This window comes from Myotis brandtii, unplaced genomic scaffold (genome assembly GCF_000412655.1).
Source record: "Myotis brandtii unplaced genomic scaffold, ASM41265v1 scaffold69, whole genome shotgun sequence".
Taxonomy (NCBI): domain Eukaryota; kingdom Metazoa; phylum Chordata; class Mammalia; order Chiroptera; family Vespertilionidae; genus Myotis; species Myotis brandtii.
Genome location: NW_005370700.1, coordinates 467,686 through 481,441, shown reverse-complemented (window position 1 = coordinate 481,441; position 13,756 = coordinate 467,686). Strand labels below are relative to the sequence as shown.

General features: G+C 46.7%; 1 long non-coding RNA gene across 2 annotated transcripts; it reads left to right on the top strand.

Annotated features, from left to right (window-relative positions):
• The first annotated feature begins 2,867 nt into the window (after positions 1-2,867).
• On the top strand, positions 2,868-10,334 carry LOC106723995. 2 transcript variants are annotated; one of them, XR_001359749.1, is made up of 4 exons: positions 2,868-3,068; positions 3,163-3,299; positions 4,228-4,388; positions 10,252-10,334. It is a non-coding gene; the product is annotated as an uncharacterized LOC106723995 (long non-coding RNA). The 2 variants fall into 2 exon arrangements; XR_001359748.1 differs by lacking the exon at positions 2,868-3,068 and having other exon boundaries at positions 3,077-3,299.
• Positions 10,335-13,756: the final 3,422 nt, after the last annotated feature.

The following is a 13,756-nucleotide window of genomic DNA, read 5'->3' as shown; positions in this document are numbered from 1 at the left end:
CCCATCACCAAAATACCAAAGTTGCAACCAAGGCCTTCATTTGGAAAGCCCATTGCCTGATCACTAAATGAAAGGTCCTGAGGGTGACGGGGATGGGGAAGAACCCTACATATTGTCCCCTGCCTTCTAGAAAACTAAGGTTGAACCCTTGACAGGAGGAGATGGGCAATGGATCCCTGAGACTGCCTTCCATCTTCTGGGCTATGTCATAAAGTAGGAAATAATGCCATTTCCCTGCCCTGAATTGAAGTGCCCAAAACAAGCACTGCTTTTGTTGGGCTCCGGTTCATTAGTGCCTTCCTTTTATTCCAGACTAGAAACACAATGTTCTATCTTGTTCAAAGGGGGAACAGCAAAACACTTGGAGAATTTTCTCCCATCTGCTTATGACTATAACTCCTCCATTATCATACCTCTCTTTCTCTAAAGACGTGGCAGTAAAACGTTTCAAACTGAAAATTCAAGTACTTTCTACTCATTATGATTTCTTAGGTCTTAGTCCAATGGACTTGTACTTTCCCCTAATTACTAATTTTATCTATTGAAAGCATTGAAATAGCAACTAAGGTAAATTTTCCAAATGTTGCACCTCCAGATGTTGACTTTTCTTGCGCTCACTTGGAGGTCATTTGCTTTTCTGAGTCTAAGAAAACTGTTCCACAATTAGCATATGGAGGTTCTTAAATCAGTAGAAATTGCCCTGCAAGCCAGGGATAGATCATGCACACGAAATATTTTGTTTTATGATCTATAATACATTTTAAGAACTGCTTGAATATTCCTTTTCCTAGAACATGTCAGTGGGTTAAAAAGAACTCATTGGAATGTGTGTCACGTTCCTGCCTCCCTAAGCACAACCAGCCATACCTTTTCCTCAGGAGCAGTGACACTGAAACCACCATCTCTCACAGGTAAACCCATTAGGATGTTTTTTCCTAGAAACTTTATTAGGTATGTATTACAATGCTGCCTGCATATCATTTGCATATAATTTTTATGTCAACATTCTATGACGACCCCACTCTTCAAACACTAGGATATTACTTGAATTGCATTGTATTGGGTTTTGTCCTATTCTTTCTCCATCACTCGAAGGGAGGAGCTGGTGTGTGTCGGGAAAGAGGGCAACGGGCGGGAACGGTCAACCTACCAGTGTTACCGGAGCACGCTGCCTTTGCTGCCCCCTCAATCTAGTCTGAGCATCAGAGGGTGGAAATGACCTCGAGAGGTTACCGAGTGCCTGCTTCTAGATGGAATCCAAGCTGTGTCGCTCTGCTGAGTGGTTTTTTGTTTCTTCCTCCTGGAGATCCAAAAATAGAGGCTCCTTGACTTCCTTCATAAACCGCCCAGCACCTGCATGAACAAGTTGAGTATCCACTCTGTGCAGAAGTGCTGGGGTGGGCGGAGTGCAGTGAGATGAATAAAAAAACATATGACAGTCCACCATGGAGACACATATAACTAAGAATGCAGGGGGCTGGGGGAAGGCTCAGGGTGTAGACTTGCACCCAGTCCGAGATGGCCAATGGGCCAACCCCAAGTTCAGAATTCTCTAACTCCCAGCCCTGCGTGTGGTCATTGAGAATCAGTGTTGTGTGAAGTTCTTCCTGTCACCCAGTGGTCTTCAAATTGGTCTGTCTATGACTTCCTGAGGGACAACACTGGCTTCCCACCTCCAATGAAGACTGGCTTCCCACCTCCCATGTTGACCACTCCCCGCTGCCTCCTGGACACCTCCCTCCCAGGACTCCTGCAAGCCTGACGCTGGCAGAACCTGTCATCTGTCACCAAGTCCTGTCAGTTCTGCTTCCTGAACCTTCCTAATGGAGGAGAGAGACAATGAATAAACATTTTTTAAATGAACATGATTATTTCAGAAAATAGAAGGAGGGTTATGGAATCAAGAGCGATATTTAAGGGGCCAAAAGGTCACCTTTATTACTTAAAGCTGACAGTGGAGAATGGTAAGTGGGCTTCCGATTATTGAACCCCATCATCAGCCAGACGCCCTGCAGCAAGCGCCTGAGGTAGACCTCCTTGCTCTGGAGCAGAGAGCACTCCCTGGAGGTGCAGCTGAAAGGGTTTCTGAGAGAAAGGGGAGGTGCAAGGCTATGCAAGTGTATCTTTTCTCTCCCAGGAGGGGTTCCAGGGGCGGGTCCACAGCTGGAAGGAGGATCCTCCCGCTGCAAGCTTGGCCAGCTCACAGAGGTCTGTGTGGTGAGAGCTCAGTGACCCCCCCCCCCCCCCCCCCCCCCGACAAGAGGGTGTGAAATGATGCCACAGATGTAGACCAAGGCCAGCTGGCACAGGCTGGAGCAAGGCAGGTGCTTACTAAATGGCTTTTCATGTTTCCTCTCCCCTCTGAGTCCTCTAGCCCCTGAACACACAGCTCCGTGGCTCTCACCATGACATCTGTGTCCTGTTCATTCATTTGGGGGGTGAGAAGTGGGGCTGATTGTAATCATACAATAAATGCACCATAAATATCTACCCAACAATGTATGCAAACACCAATCCAGCCCGATTTCAGATATTTGGAAACCCTGTCTCCGTAAGTCCTCTCACACTTGTCAAACTTGGTGTCCAGGTTTTTTTATTCGGAGTTTATGACTGTGACAGAGGTTGGAGGAATTGTCTGTGCCTGAGGTAGGACTGGCTAGGTGACTTTTGAGCAGCATATGGACTCCTGTGTTTAATGTACAGGTAGTCACTCTCCCCCAAGCTCCTGAGACTAAGGACTGTCAGCAGGGGTGGGAAGTGGTTCTTACTGGGTAAGATTATCATTGACACCTTCCAAGAGACTAACCACGGATTGGCCATGCCCTGTGTCAGTCATTGTCAGCTCATCCTATGAGGTGTGTGCATTCCCCACTTCCTGACCTGGACAAGGGAAAAAGGTTTTTAAGACAGGACTGAAATCAAGGCTTCCTCAGGGAGTCTTTTGACATGTGAATTCATTTATTTATTTCCTTCCCCTCTTTCCATTTTGCAGTGGTTTTTCCAGCGAGATTATGACAAGAAATTTAAGCCAGCCATGTGCTAACTGATGTGAGGTTCTCTCTGACAGAGTAATAACCAGAGCTATTCGTTTTCAAATGTCTCATATTCAACAAAATATCATTTTCCTCCCTGAAGTGATTAATAGGACTTGTTTTAATTCAGTTATTGGCAGTGGCTGAAAGACAGCATGAAGAACTATGGTGTCATATGTCTGCAGAGACGACCTTCCCTCTGTGTGCAAATTACCTTTCCTCGCTGTTTGAGTCCTGCTGTTGGAACGCCATACAACATGGGAACAGGTAGGAGACTGAGTCATTTCCAGTTGTTTAGGTAGACTAAAAATTGGTTGCATATTCACAATTTCCTATGCCTCAACTTAATAAATGTAGTTATTTGGAGCTGTGGAAAATGTCCTATTAAGCTAGCCCACCTTGTACTCCAGGATATGCTAATGACTGTGAATGACTTTGACTGTGATTAGGCACTTCATGTATCCCTCTTTCAAATCGTGTATGAGGCCCAGCCTGCATGGCTCAGTGGTTGAGCATTGACCTATGAACTAGGAGGTCACAGTTCGATTCCCAGTCAGGGCATATGCCTGGATGCGGTCTTGATCCTCAGTGTGAGGCGTGCAGGAGGCAGCTGATCAATGATTTCTTCTCATCATTGATATTTCTCTCTCTCTTCTTCTCTGATATCAATAAAAATACATATTTTTTAAAAATTGGGTATGGGCCCCAGGACAGGCCATCATTTCATGGACTCCATGATCAATGAGTATCAAGTAAATGTGGGGGAGGAAGAGACTTTCCTCTACCTTCAAAGTGCCTTTGGCTGGTCTCATCATCACATCTGCAGGAGACTGATTGACAAGAGACTATAGCCAAATTCAGTTACACACGATGATAGCAGGTGTTTAGTAAATAAAAGTTTGCCCTGCCATAGAGTTAAGTCCAAAAAGGTTATCTCTGATGATTTTTATTATAGGTAAGACCCTTAATTCAAGTTCTTCTAGGTAGTTGTGTGGGGGTTGGGGGGGGGGGTTTCTTTTGAGCCCATGAGGTCTCCATTGCCTTTAACTCAAAATCATCTGCATAGCACAAGGTACATCTTGGGTGACTCATTCTGAACCTCCCCAGAAATATCCAACAAGTGGAAAATGCGGTCCAGATAAGTAGCTGATTTATGCTTTGACTGAATCTGTGCCGTTGTCTCTGTTGTGGCCAGGCTCCGGGAGCTCGCTGCTTTCATCTCATTCTTCACGGAGCCAAAGACAAATTGGAACAGGCACCCTACAGGGGTTTTCTCTGCCAGGAGGACTCTTCTCAGCAAATGAAATGGACGTGTCCTGATGGAATGAATTTCCACAAAGACCTGCTGCAGGGAAGGTGAGTGGACAAAGCTGGCGCCACCACACAGAGCCTCACATGGAGGCCCGTGCTGGCCCCTGCTGGCCGGGGAGGAGTGGAGAACACTGTGGTCTCCCGGGGTCCTGTGTTCAGCCCATAGGCCACACCACAGGAGCCATAGGGTGTGGAAGGAGAACATCAGACTTCCCTTTACTTTTGTCTGCATTCTGAAAGTTCTAAGAGTTAGCATTTATATGCGCACTGCTTTGGGTGAGTGTCAGACGAGGCCCTGAATGCTCACCTCTAGCAGTGAGTCCCTTAATCTTAACAATAGCATGGAGCTGAAGACTTATCATCCTGATTCACACAAGAAAAAGCTGAGGCTCAGAGGGTTCCAATGATCAGCCCAAGGTCACTGCCAGGAGTGTCAGAGCAGGGATTTGAGCCCAGATGGGTGGCTCCAGGTCCCTTATCACCCTTTATTAATCATTCTGGGATGACAATCTTCAAATCTTCACATGTGGAACACGTGTGTAATGCATTAATTCACGCACCACACACACACACACACACACACACACACACACACTGCAGATCCCAGCTTTGTTTTTCACTGAGGATAGAGGTTTGAGACCCTGGGACAGAGCCCTCCCTGAGAACAGGAGCAGGTCAATGCCAGCCCCCTGCCCCCGAGGGTCCCTTGAGACCTAGGAATTAGCGACCCTGGGTAGGTTCCAGCTCTCATGCTTCCAGCAAGCCCCGTGGTAGGAGATAACCCCCCTGACTAATCCTCACTCAGAGTTTGAGTTTAGGGTGAGTTGGCATCTAAGTGCCTGTGTCACCAGCACAGGGTGCTGCAGGGATTAAGTCAGCACTTCAGAGAGTTTGGGACCTTTTCATTCTAGATGGATGCAATTTGGGATTTTGTGGCTGTTGTTTTGGCATCTGTGGATCTAGCGCTGGTGACAGGATTGTGGCCTCACTGCCCCTGTGAGGTCCAGGGACGGGGAGGCTCCCAGGACCGCAAGTGTGTAGGGGTCGGTCTGTACTTGGGGAGGAGCCTGGGTGTCACAAGCAGACTACAGCGCCCTGCGGAGGCCTCCTGGCTGCAGAGAAAAGACCTGTCCAATACCATGCAATCTGTGGATAGGGAGCTGCTTTTCTTTACAGGAGTTAAATCTAACTCCGAGGTAAGGCTCCAGCACGAGCCATTTGGGGAAAGTCCTGGCATATTCCCTGACCTTCCGTGGAGGGAACGGGGGATTGCAGCCAGACCTTCCGAGGTAGGGGACAGCTTTGCCAAAAAGTTGGGACCCACTTAGGTTATTACTCTTCTATAATCGGCTGATTGTTTAATCCTGAGAAAGATTTAAAATGGTGGTAAGAGGGAAGTATTCATCTTTAAGGGTGTGGGCCCACCCTTGTTTACACATTATTTTCTCATTTCAAGATTTTGATTTTTTTTAAATTTTTAAGGTTTTTACATTTTTATTTTTTAACCACAAGTAGACCTTACATTTATTTTTTAACAGTGGACTAATGAGAGTAAGATTGAATTATTCTATATAACACAGCTTTGTCATATCTTATAATATTAAATGTTAATACAACCTCCACCCACCTTCCACCCCCCTGTAATCAACACACTGTTGTCCATGTCCATGAGTTCTCTCTCTTTTTTTTCTTTTTTACTCAATCCCCCCACCCCAACCCCCACCAGAGCTGTCTGCCTGCTCTCTGTCTATGAATCTGTTCCTATTTTGCTTGGTAGTTCAGTTTGTTCATTAAATTCCACATAGATCAATGGAACAGAATAGAGAGCCCAGAAATAAATCCATGCCTTTATAATAAATTAATATTTGACAAAGGAAGCAAAACATACAATGGACTAAAGATAGTCTATTCAATAAATGGTGTTGGGAAAATTGGACAGACATGTGCAAAAAAAATGAAACTAGACCACCTTTTATACTGCACACAACAATGAACTCAAAATGGATTAAAGTCTTAAATGTTAGACTGGAAACCATAAAAATCCTAGAAGCAAACATTGGCAGCAAAATCCCGGGCATTTCTCATAGCAATATTTTTTCTGACATATTTCCTCAGGCAAGGAAAACAAAATAAAAAATAAACAAATGGGACTACATTGAACTAAAGAGTTTTTGCACAGCAAAGGAAACCATCAACAAAATGAAAAAACAACCCATTGAATGGGAGAACATATTTGCCAATGATCCATCAGATAAGGGGTTAATATCCAAAATTTATAAAGAACTTATAAAACTCAACACCAAACAAACAAACAACCCAGTTTTAAAAAAAGGACAAAAGACCTGAATAGACAATTCTCCAAAGAGGACATATGGTGGCCAAAAGACATATGCAAAGATGCTCAACGTCACTAATCATCAGAGAAATGCAAATTAAAACCACAATGAGATACTACCTCTCACCTGTCAGAATGGCTATCATCAATAAATCAACAAACCACCAGTGTTGGTGAGGATGTGGAGTAAAGGGAATCATTTCAAGATTTTAAATGGGCACCTCTCATTCGGTAAGCTCCTCAAAGCAGAGACCTTGCCTTAGTGATACTGCATCTCAGGGGCTAGCCCTGAGCCTGGCACATGATAAGCTTCCAACCTATTTTTTAGATTATAGAATGCACCAACTTTGTAAGCACCACGATCCTGTTGGCTTTTTAATTGGTACCATTCTTACTTAGCGCTAGACATGACTGACCATCTTCACAAAGGTGCTAGACCTGGAAGAAAGCCTCCTCTTGCTCCGGAAGCCACGACACATTCTAAAATACACTCAGTATTGTTTTTCTGACTATAAAATAATGCGCACACAAAAGTTGGAAAACATAGAAACATTAATGAAGCAAAAAGATGACCCATGATCTCATTGACACATTAACAGTCCCTTCCAGTCTTTTTTCTAAGCACCCTTTTTAATACATAATTGGGATTATGCTATATTCAATATCATTTTCCCCATTATGTTTTCAGCATCTTTCCTGGTTACTAAAAATTCTTCGTAAACATTTTTAAAAGATGGTAATATTCTGTCAGGAGAGTGTACCATAATGTGATAAAAATAGATCAATAACGGTTGCCATTGGTATGGTTTCTAGCTGTTTGCTATTGCAAATAACACTGCAGTGAAATTCTTTGCTACCATTGATTACATAATTGCAAACATTAATTTAATCAATACATTGATTAAAATTTATGAACAGTTGGAGCAAGAGGTAGGGAGCTAAGCGATGGGGGAGGGTGTAGCCTTGGTTCCCAGAAGTAGAGCAGAAGCAGCCGGTGCCCTAGCTGGTTTGGCTCAGTGGACAGAGCGTCAACCTGCAGACTGAAGGGTCCTGGGTTTGATTTCAGTCAAGGGCACATGCCTGGGTTGTGGGCTCGATCCCCAGTGGGAAGTGTGCAGGAGGCAGACGACCAATGATTCTCTCTCATCATTGATGTTTCTAACTCTCTTTCCCTCTTCCTTCCTCTCTGAAATATATATTTCACACAAAAGGAAGCAGCCGGTAACAATGGTGAAGGGTCGCTGGTGGGCCATGTTACCTGAGGGAGAGTGGCAGGGCCAAAGCTCAAAGCCTCAGCCACAACAGGGAAAAGTACCCTAAGTTGTTGTTTTGTTTCTTTCTGGAAAAAGAAAAGAAGTTCAGTAAAGAAAACATTCTAATAGCACTTTGGGCTGATTCTTAAACAGTTAAACATCTCAACTTTGAGAAAGGAAATGAAGATTTTATTTGTCCTCTCTGCAAAATATTCCTTTAAGTGGCTAGCAGTTGACAGCAGATTTCGACGGCATGTGTTTTGAATTCCTAGAGACTGAAATCCAGCACCTGTGAGTTCCTGGTCAGATTTTACATGTCAAGACTAGTTCAGTTCCAGATGTGTGGTGCTTTGCAAACAAACCCAGGACACGTGGCGTTCACCAGCCTGGCATATCTTGTCCCGCAAGGACTTCACAGGCTAGTGGAGGAGAAAGTCATTGAAAAAAGAATAGGAGCAGGAGTTCCGGTGCAGACAGCCCTGAGTTCAGATCCTGGCTCTGCCTCTGATCAGCGGGCTGACCTTGGCAATTTAATCGCCCAGTGTGTTAGTCACTTGGTCTGAAAAGAGGGGTTCACAGTACACAGTCATAAGATTCAACAAGAGGATTTGGTGACGTCAGGCACTAGCTCGTGAGAAGGGCTTAACTTCAAGGGTCTCGAATGCACAGAAAAGGGCAGCCACCAGGTCAGGAGAGAAGACGATGTCACAGAGGGTGCTTTCTGCAGTGGTCCTTAGGGGATGCTTGGCCCATGGAAAAGTGGGGTAACAGCCTCCCTGCCAGGGGAACCGTTGCTTCACCTGTGTCATGTTGGAGCACCAGCAAGAAGTTCAAGTTCTCTGAGCTCTGGTACTCCCTGCTTCTGCTGCAGCGTTCTCTGTTTGTCCATATCTCCTTAGATCAATTGTTCTCTTACCTCTTTGAAATTAATCTTCTAGAAATGCATCTTCTAGAAATCGTGGATCATTAGAGCATAACCAGCTTTAAGATTTCAGAGAAGAAGGAAGAGAGAGAGAGAGAGAGAGATAGAAACAACAATGATGAGAGAGAACCATTGATTGGCTGCCTCCTGCACACCCCACAATGGGGATCGAGCCTACAACCCGGGCATTTGCCCTGACTGGGAATCAAACCATGACCTCCTGGCTCACAGGTCCACGCTCAACCACTGAGCCACGCCAGCCCAGCGTAACCAGCCTTTTCTATGCAAACAGAATGGTGTTGAATTTGGTATTGCTGTGTCAGTCCTCTGATATAAGCAGGCACATTGTTGGTGGGTTTTAGTGTCTCTCATCTACTTTAAGTACCATCTCTACTGTGACAGCCTGCTGTCTGCTGTGTATCTATATGTATTTGTTATGTGTCACAAACTCATCCCATCCACAGCAGAACTTCTGGTTTCCTACCGGAATGAATCCTAATCTCTCAGTCTTTCTCATGACAAAATGTCACAAGGGACCCTCCAAATGCTCCAGCCAAAATGCCAGGAGTCATCCTTGATCCCTCTTCCCCTCACCACTCCACACAGCCAGTTCATCAGCTGTTCTGTCCCCTTCATCCTGAACACATGCCCCAACCATCACTTAGTCCATCTCCCCTCCTTGTCCAGGTGACCATTATCCTTCAGTTGGGCTTCTGGCGAGGTTCCACTGTGGTACCACCCATCAGCTTCCCATCAAAACCGTTATTTCAAAATGTACAGGACCCTGCCAGGCTCCTGGGAGAAGTCTCCCGTGGGAGCTCCTTAGGGTACCTCCCCAGTTTGGTCTGACCCAAAGCCTCTCCACTCCCACCCACACGCACACCCTCTAGTCCAGACTTCTCAACCTCAGCACCAGTGACATTTTGGTCCAGAGAATTCTTTCTTATGGGCAGCTGTTCTCTACATTGTAGGACGTGTAGAGTCATCTCTAACCATACCCACTAGCTGCCACTAGCACCCTCCCACACCTGGGCAACAAACGTGTCTCCAGACATTGCCAAGTATCCCCCAGGGGGCAAATGCACCACTATTGAGACTCACTAGTCCCATCACACTGGCTTCCTTCCCACAGAGCAAGCCCCGTGCATCCTGATTTAGACCCATTGCAGCAGCTGTTGCCCCACCTAATGCGCTTTCTTAGGCGATGTCTTGTCTGCCTCCTTCTCTGTTCTGTCTCTGCTCAGACGTCACCTCCTCAGAAGGGTATTCTTGACCACCCAAGCTAAAGTGGCCCTTCAAAGTCCCAGGGACTACATCCCTGCAGTTTAATTTCTTCATGTCCTTTGTCAGTATCTGAAATGATCTGATTTATTTCTCTGTTCTCCATTCCCTCATTAGGTTTCAGCTTTATCAGAGTAGAAACCTGTCTGTCTTCATGAAGTGTCCCTGATATGACCAACAGGACCAGGCCTACAGCAGGCATGTGACAAAAGCAAGTGTCAAATGATACATAAATGACATCCTGCTCCTTTACTGAGAGTTTTTTGAAGGTCAAGGAGCAGTGGCAGGAGAGAATTATAGTCACTTGGGATAATTCCAGGATGTGACTGAGAAAGTGTGTGGAGATGATGTTTGGCAGCATCTTCCAGACTCAGCTTTCTCAGTGTGGGGAACTGAGTGCCGGGGTCCCAGGTGAGTGATCCCACAGATCCAGGCTTCTTGCTGAAGAGGCTCCACACAGTCTTCGTGGCTCTGACAGAGGTCACTGTGGGACAACCCCAGCAGAAGCATAGAAGGTCAAGGACAGTTCAGGTCTCAGAGAGGTTATTGACTTAAAGGAAACCTTGACTGTTATGTCCGGGATAAGAAGCTACTCCAGGAAAGGGAAGGCGCCCCGCTGGGAGCCAAGGTGTGGGAGGAGGGGGCTGGGCACACCCCTCCTCCCTAAGCAGCATGGCGCCCAACCCCATCCTCCTGACCACCCCTTGGTCACACAGGATGCATTTCCAGGGGCCTCCAGCCAACCTCTTGACTCTCTTCTCATTGCCAAATACAGGGGCCAGTCTGTCTCTTCTGACCTTTCTGAAGCTGCTGATTCAGTGAATCACTTTCTATCCTCATTGTCTTCTTCGCTCTTGGCAGGCTTCCTTAAAGAAGAAACAAAACTCCTTTGCAAGATTAATATTGACCACAAAGGATACGTTTCTCCACTTTTTTTTTTAACATTTCATTTTTCAATCTCAATTGATTCAACTGGTTGCGACTACAATACATTACAATTAAACATTAGAGGCAGGAGCTGGGGACCAAAGGCAATATTGATGGACTGTCTGTCGAATATTGAAGTTTTCAACATAAAAATGAATCACTTTATTATTTCTTATAGACATGCAACTGTTCAAAACAGCACACTCCTGGGTTGCAAAGGTGTCATTTAGCACAGGCCCATAGGACTTGAGCTAAGCATCCAGGAGTCTGAGCCTTTTGTACCCAGCGGGGAACTCAAGCAAGAGTCTGTGGTTCTCTCTCCAATGGCACCCGTGCACAAGGCTGGGAAATCAGGTGTCTGCCCTCATGGGAATATGCCATTTTATGGCTCTGTGGTAAGATAACGTTGAGGAATGCTCTGACTCCAGCTACCTTCCTACCTGGACAGATCTTGGTGACAATGCTCAAGAAATAAATCAGAAAAAGAATTAAAGAATTACTATTTGAGGGGAAGAGTCCACAGTACTCAACCAAAGGCTTATTAAACTGTCTCTCACACTCACACTTTCCTAGGGCTGCCATAGCAAAGTACCACCAACCGGCTTGAAACAGAACTTGTTCTCTCATAGTTCTGGAGCCTACAAGTCTGAAATCAGATGTGGGCAGGGCCACACTCTCTGTGAAAACTGTAAGGGAGAATCCCTCCTGCCTCTTCCAGCTTCTGCGGCTCCTGGCAAGTCGTGGCATTCCTTGCAGCCACATCACTCCTCTCCCTGCCTCTGTTGTCATGGGGCACGATCCCTGTGTGTCTGTGTCCGTGAGTCCAAATATCCCTCTTTTTATAAAGACACCTGTCCTATTGGATTTAGCGCCCATCTAATTCACTATGATCTCATCTTAATTACTTACCTCTGCAATGACCCCACTCCATGTAAGCTCACATTCTGAAGTACTGAGGTGAGGACTTGAGCATATGGATTTGGTGGGCCGTACATTAGGCAAGTCTATTGTGTAGCCGGGGTAGACAATCCTAGCTCTTGAAGGCCAAGAGGAGAAAACGGGGAGTTCTTTTTCCATCTCTGGGTGAGGAAGGGCCCAAGTTCCCTGTTTGACACTAAACTGAAAACCAGAGCACTCGAGACTCACTGAACAAGTTCCTGCAGGGTGGTTCACCTCTGGAAGTTCCTGTGGAGAGAGGATGTCCTGGCACGGACACATGTCACTGAGCCAGCTGGCCTGGAGGCGAGGCCACGTCACTGGTGACCAGGTTGTTGGACTCAGAGTGTTTGTCAGAGCCACAGGCAGGAAGGATAGCAGCCCAGAGTGGCCCAGCCACGTCACTAGCAGGAGGACAGATTGGCCCCGGGGCAGGGTCCAGAGGTGCCCTGGCAGGACATCACAGAGATGCCTTGGGTGGGCCCTTGGGGGTGACGTAGAGGTGAAGGCAGAGGATGGGGTGAGCAGTCTAACAGGAGCCTTTCTCCAAGCTATGCCCTGTGGGGGGCTATCCCCCATGGACCCCCACGAAGAGAGATCCCCTATTCATCTCTTGCTCAGAGGTAAGAAGGTGGAGCATCCTGCCAGCACTCCTCAGTCCTAGGCCTGGCTCCTGCTTCCAGGGCAAACATTCACCTCTCAGCCTCAGGGTGGGAAGATACTACGTCCCCTCCAAGGCTTTTACATCCCAGTGCCTCCAAGAAGCACCGAGGCCCCTCATCACGGTCTCCTCGCCCGCCGGTTCCTTTCTGTCTGCACTCTTCCCTTCAGGCACGATTTTGTGCTCCCTTAAGTTAAATGTCAGCTCTCTGCGAGGGCAGGGCCGGCCTGAATGTAGAGACCGACAGCAGGAAGACGCCGGTGTGCTTATTCACGCTGGTTCCTCTCACCACGTTGGACATCCAGGATGCCTGACAGAGGTGCTAACGTTTATGCAGCGCCCTGAGGTTCACCAAGGCCTGTCACACTTATCGTCCCACCTTGCCTTGCCCCTTGGTAGCGCCAGCGTCACCTGGGAGCCATGCCAGCTCTGAGGGCCTGTGACCTGAGCAGTCCTACGGGTCCCTGGGCTCAGGACTCTGTACTTAGAAGATCACCCACCATCTCAATGCTCTGCTCGTGTCAGCTCAGAATTCTTAATCATGTTTAAACAAGGGGCCTTGCATTTTCCTTTTGTACGGAGCCTTGTAAATTGGTAGCTGGTCCTGCCTGGGAACATCTTTAAAATGCAGAATCTCAGGCCCTGCGCTGCACCCTCTAAACCAGAACCTGCATTTTAACAAGATCCCCAATCGCTCCACATCCCGTGAGAGTGTGAGAAGCCCTCTCTGTAGCCCTTCGGAGTCGTTTGCCTAGAAGTTAGTACCAAAGATGTTATGAGGGGAGATAAAATATTTTGAAAAATGCATGTAGGACAATAACAATGTTGGCAACCTACAGATGCTTTGTTTAATAGTCTTGAACTTAGCATCTTGGAATGAGCAATACTGTCCCGTCGTTTCGGAAGGCTCACACCCAGCAGAGATCTTGTCAGGAATGCCAGCAGGGAGCAGGAACCCAGCCCTGCTCCAGCCCCATTCCTTCATTTGGGAATGGAGCCAAACATTCCTAGTCCACGTCCTGGCCACGACAACAGGGGAATTCCTTGGCGGGAGGGGTGTCCATCTGTGGGTTCTGTGGATACCACTCGCAGGCTTAC